The sequence below is a fragment of the Salarias fasciatus genome, chromosome 16, assembly GCF_902148845.1.
Source record: "Salarias fasciatus chromosome 16, fSalaFa1.1, whole genome shotgun sequence".
NCBI lineage: Eukaryota > Metazoa > Chordata > Actinopteri > Blenniiformes > Blenniidae > Salarias > Salarias fasciatus.
The window spans coordinates 25,055,561-25,061,787 of record NC_043760.1 but is presented as its reverse complement, the minus strand read 5'-3'; positions in this window follow the sequence as shown (position 1 = coordinate 25,061,787).

The window sequence follows — 6,227 nt, the reverse complement described above, 5'->3', positions numbered from 1 at the left end:
CTAAATTGCCTGTAGGTTTGTATATGAGTGACTGTCTGTCTCTCTAGACGGGTGATTGGTGCAGACTGCAGCGACAAAGCCTCACCCTCCAGCGTAGGGTCATATTTAACCTAAAAAGAATTTTTTTTTAATTCGGTTTTTTATAATTGATCAGTGTAAGAGGCTTGCAACACTTACTAGCCAAAAAGGTTAAATGCTACGAAGCTGTAGAACAAACTAATGCTGTGCCTTATCAGTAGTCTACGCGTTAGCAGGGAATTTCCTGAAAGATTTATACGTCACTGTAAGAAGGAAGCATTGTAAAGTCATTGACTGCTATTGTGCTGGGGGGAGGAAAGGAAAGGCAGATCTGTTGGTTGCCCAGGTCACCAACCCTTGACCTCTGTCCTCGACCCTTGAAGCTCTGACATCTGTCTGCTTTCCCGCCTTCTTTTCCTCCTCCTCCTCCTCCTCCTGCACTGTCACAGGAATTTGATTATGGCGGGGGTAGGAATGTGCCTTAGACACTGTTAAAAAAAAAAAAAATCATCACAGTACAGAAAACTAGTGTGATGTACGTATAACATTGCGTGTTTACGCGATCTACACATACTGTGAGGCTCGGCTGAAGCTCCACTTTCTCGTCTGCTTTCCTGTGGTTACGTGAAACGAACGATTCGCAGCTGAAAATAGAGACGTTTGTTCCTGTAGTCTGCTTTGCTTTGTCTGAAAAAATAGGTCTGTAGGCTATGACATAACAGTGTACCACAGAAAGCCTTCTGCCTCCTCTCGCCGGTGTAGATGGCTGCAGAGGGGGAGGGGAGGCAGATAGTGGGGGAGGTGTTGTACAGTGCACTCCCATACACAAGGCTTGTTTTTTTTTTTTTTTTTTTTTTTTTTTTTTACTTCTGTCTCATCCCACAAGCTTACACACACACACACACACTCACTAGAATACTGAAGCCTTTTCTCCCAGCCTGGCCCTACGCTCCTTTTCTCTTTACAGTGTAAATAAAGCAGCAGGCTTTAAAGAAACCAAATCCAATATGTCAATGGACACCGTGCACAATGAGGGATAGATAGCCGACTGGATATTCCCCCGCTGCAGACAGAGCTTTCCCCACGCTTCCCTGGCCTAATAACGACACAACAACAGTCGTGTGACTAGCTGCACCCTTCCCCCACCCATACATATTACCATTGCTCCTCAGTGCTGTCTAGAAAGGTCATGTGACCCTCATCAGCTTCCCCAGTTGGGGGATGGGAGGCAGATTGAACCTGTTCTTTGTTAGGAGGTCAGGCCCAGCTCTATGGCAGGAAACACTGCTACCATAAACCCTGTAGTAGAGGGGCAGGGGGATAGAGAGGCAGGGAGGAGGGGGGGGGCTTCAGCAGAGAGAGCGAGACGGAGACTCATACCAGTCTGATATAACAACATTAATCTGAACCCCGCATCGAGCACCCATTGAAAATACATGCGAAATATAGCCTCTTTATTTAATATATCACCAAAAGGAAATTCAAAATCCAAATCAAATAAAGTAAAATGTATTATTGTCTATACACTTGTGTAATATTTGGGGATACGTTAAGTGTTTGCTTGAGCATGTGGGCATACAGGCAAATCACAGTGGGCGGTAGTGTCCTAAAGGTCATTTTCTTATGAGAAACACACAGCAGAAATGTTGGCTGTTTTCAAAAATCTAATAAATCCTAAAAATCTGCCCAAAGCTGTACCTGTATCAGTGTCCACGTCGTCTTTATTTACCTGATCATCACTGGTGTTGCAGTAACAGGAAGGAAGGCGGAAGTTGCCAAATATGAACATTTGCAATACGAAGGGTTAAAGAGGCACTAGCTGATGTAACAGTTAGAAAAGATTAGCAATCTGTTCTCTATAAATTGTGTCAGTTTCTGTTTGAGCCACATTGTACAACACTGTAAAAGAAAGAAAAGGTAATAAATGCATGAGTGGGAAGGAGCGTCATTACTGCGAGCAGCAGGAGGAGGACACAAAATGTGCTCATTTTCAGTTTTGTAATTTGCTGTATTTCTTCTGTAGGGCCAAACCTGACAGCCATTCATAAGTCTCTGAGCTTGGCTGTAGTATTTGCAGACAATGTTGTCCTTCCAGCTTCATCAGACCGTAACCTGAGGCAGGTTGCAGCAGAGTGTGACAGAGTTTGGTATGAGGATCAGCACTTCTGAATTCCTGGAGGGACGGTTGTTTTTTGAGAAAGAGTGGAATGTTTCATGGAAGTGAAGTGGGGCAGCTGGATTAGGTGAAAGAATTCAGGCATCTTGGGACGCTGTATGGATTCAGGTAGTGGCTCTGGCTGTGGTGGGTAATATAATCTGCTGTGCAAAGGGCCGTGAGAGAAGAACACAGAGATCTAGAGAGGAGTCTCACTTCACTGCCCAGTCTTCATTTCTCACATTCCGTATTGTGTGAGGCTGCGACAAGCAATGGGATAGATAAACCAAACTGACAAATAGTAAAGGTCGCTGAGAAACAACTTCAAAGGAGCTTGAAATGTTACTATATAAACTATAGTAAACCAACCTATTAGGGCTTAGTCAACATCAATTGTTGGATGTTTGTGTGGAGCTTTGTGTGAGTAAAACTAACCTGACTCTCTCACACACATACACACACAAACACACACACACTAACTTCACATTAACACACGACTTCATATATTATTCAACATTCTATTCAGTGTGATCCGTTTATATCTTGCAGCTCAACCACTGCAAGATTGCAGTTCTTAGTAGTAGTCGGTACGCTATATCTGCTTTTGGCAAATAGTCAAGTCTTAGTATAGGGTCTTCAGAAAATGCTGCATTTCTGAATGCAGTGCACAAACCGGGGCCATATCGTGGTCAGCACTCTTGTCTCGCAGTAAAGTTCAATTTCTGTTTGATGTTTGCACATTGTGGTTGTATTTATATATTTTCCAAATACCCCAGAGCTCTTCCTGTAATCCTGTAAACCAACATTTGACCCTAAATTGCTAATGGATGTAAATGTATATGTGTGTGAGGCTGTGTTTCTCTGGATTTGCCCTGTGCATAACTGGCCATATGAACAGATGGGATCAACTCCAGCATTCTAAAATATTGGACCAAGAGATGTAAATGATAGATGGGTCTGAAACATTAACCATCAAGCCCACAGGTATCAAAACCAAACCTCATGTTGAGATGATGGGGTTGTGATTGAGACGGATTGAGAAACACAGAGGTCTGTATCAGTCATAATTTATTATAGAGCCATAATGCATGAATGGAACTAAATTTTAATTCCCCACTTTCTAGAGATGAGGTACCTCGCTTCCTGACTGAAATCAGTTTAACAAATCACTGGTGAGAAAGGCTCTAAAAATGTTATTTGGCAGGCCGCAGAGTGAGGCTCACATATCTATTTATCTGCTTTCATCAAATAAAGATCACTCTGGAGGACTGGTTTGACAGGAGTCTTTTTGGGGGCAGATGGTCACATCTGAGATGGAGAGGATGAAACCTGCTTGTTCTCTGTGAATTCTGTTACTTTCTGTTCATTGTATCTCATTTTGAATTTAATTGCTGGCCAGCAATCCCAAATGTTCTAGTTTCCTGTGACAAATATAGTTCAAAAATGTGACAATATCCTGTGACAGGTAAGATCCTCAGCTACACTCAAACGTAATAATTTGAATTTTAGGTTTTGATTTACATGCATGATTGGAGAGAGAGCCAGTGAAGTGTGCCGTCTGTGTAGTCGTAGCCAAACAGATATGCTTCTTCTCTGCCGCAGAGACTTGTTGGCATAACACATAAACAAAACATCAGTGAACCACATTACTACGGTAACTGACATGATTCTTTACTGCAACGGGCACGATAGTGTTCTTCAAATCGATCCCAGACACAACATTTACACCATACTGGGACATGAAGCTCTCTCCTGAGCACCAAATGTTTGTCTGCACTCTGAAATCAACCATATAATTGAATTATATAAAGCTAAGCATTTTAAATATTAATGTTTTCAGTCAGAACGATAGTGGGCAAGACGCCATCCAGCCCTGTACAGCATGACAATGAAATTATTGTTTTTTCTCTTTTATTGCATAATGCTTAAGACGTGTGTTCATGCGCAACAGTGAGCAACAAGCAGCCTTGACCTTGCATATAGACATGACTAATAATTGGTGGGGGGATGTTTGTGTCACATTTTGTCAATCAACATACTGAGAGGCTTCAGGTAGTGAAGACATTATGTCAATGGCACATATCTACTTTTACGAGCTTCGCTTTATCCTGAACCAGTTTCCATATCCTCTGTATGAAGGAATTCGTATCATTAGTACCTCCAACAGCAGTTTATTCATATAGCTGTGGCACACTCTGACAGAGCAGATGAATGATTAGATAATATCCATGGCCTTAGGTGTGATTATAAAGGCAATCTTCTCCCAGAGGAAATATTTATCAGGTGTTTCGATCATACTTACTTGAATTTTAATTTCTGAAAGAAACAATCCTTTCATATTTTAAAGAGGGACTTGCGTTGCTGTGGTGATCTGTGCCAACTTCAAAGATATCATTAAATTTTCATGTTTTATCTCTTTTGGTGTCATCAAGAGATAGTAATTTCATTTTGGTTGATTATCATTTTTGAAAGCTTTGCTATGATTCAGTGACAATAATAAGCTGGAGCTTATTGAATGTGTTCTCAATAGTATAATACTGTAGCATCCATTAGTACTTTATTGTAATGTAAATAGCGAATTAGAATTCACGATTTCATTTGAAAAAGGAAAAAAAAAAAAAAAACGAGAATCTGCATTCAGTCAATTAATCCTTTTCTGTAGCAATGCTTTTTGGCGATAAATCCCACACTGTTTAAAAGCCTGTTTGTTTCTCTTTTAAATGTCTGTGCCTGAGTGAACAACAACACCACCACGTTGGCTGACTTGCGACAAATGCTGGTTGCACAAAAAGGAAGCCATCCCACAGCAGTGTGTGAGCAGGCTGCAGATCAGCAGGAGGAGGAGGAGGAGGAGGCTGCTGTGGCTCTGCATGGCTCTTCCACACACCACTCAGGCTCCCGTTTGTTCAGTAAATACATTGTTAAATTGCCATTTTGTCTTGTTTCTTTACACTTCAATCATCCAAAAACCACACCAAACAAGAGCAATAACAAAATGAGCTGTTTGTCACTGGCAGAAAAGGTTGGGGAAATTGTTAATGGATACTGCCAACGCAAAAGGTATTATAACAACAATATATCGGTCCAACTCCCTAAGGCTGCTGTTAGAACTGAATAGAAGAGAATGACTTTATAGTATTTATTAATATTAGCCTTCCTGTATGTATTTCTTGCCCTCAAATTACCTTTATGACCTGTTTGCTGCTGTTTGTCTTGATAGTTCATCCCAGTTATTTGGTTGCTGCTTTTTGTGTTACTCATTTATGAATGCAGTCCTTCTAGGAACAAGTACTACGCCAATTTCTCCTGGACTTTTGTAAATGATTAGCTAAAACAGACACATTCCAGACTACAAGAGGCCGCAAGACACATGTCATGAATCTGACTTTTGAACTTGTGCATAAAATTTTTGGACAGAATTTCCAGCACATGGCGGCTGCCTGGGGCATCTAGGTCGCATTATGCCCAGGGTAACTGAATAACTAAATTCCGGTCCGTTCTGCACTTGTTCCTTCCTGGAAACATTATAATTCCAAGATGGCGACCCAGAGCAAGCACTGGACTCAAATGGAGACAATTTATATAATGGCAGCCTTTGAAGAAATAGATATAATGAAAAGAGCCGCTGGGCGGAAGCATAAAAATGTTGATATTTTAAAGCTGTCGCATCAAACGTAAATGAGAATGAAAGGAGCCAGAGGTTGTTTACTTCCAGGAGATGTGAATTCCTAACTTCTCCCCACTGTCCAATCAGAACGCTTGAGTCTGATGTATCAAGTGTTAAAAATGTTGATAGTCTTGACCATGAAGTTGGCTGTTGTTGTGCTGTAGCATTTTCATTACAACCATGTTTATCTTGTGTCATCTTATCTCGGCCTGAAATAATTCACATTTTGTGTTTAGATGGAGAATATTCGCATATTCTCTCTATTTCCTTAAAAAAAAAATAACCAAAGGAATATACTTCCTTTTTATCCCTAATAACATCCAAAACCCTATTTTAAAGAATATATATAATATATTATTAAATATATAATTTAAACCAGATATTTTC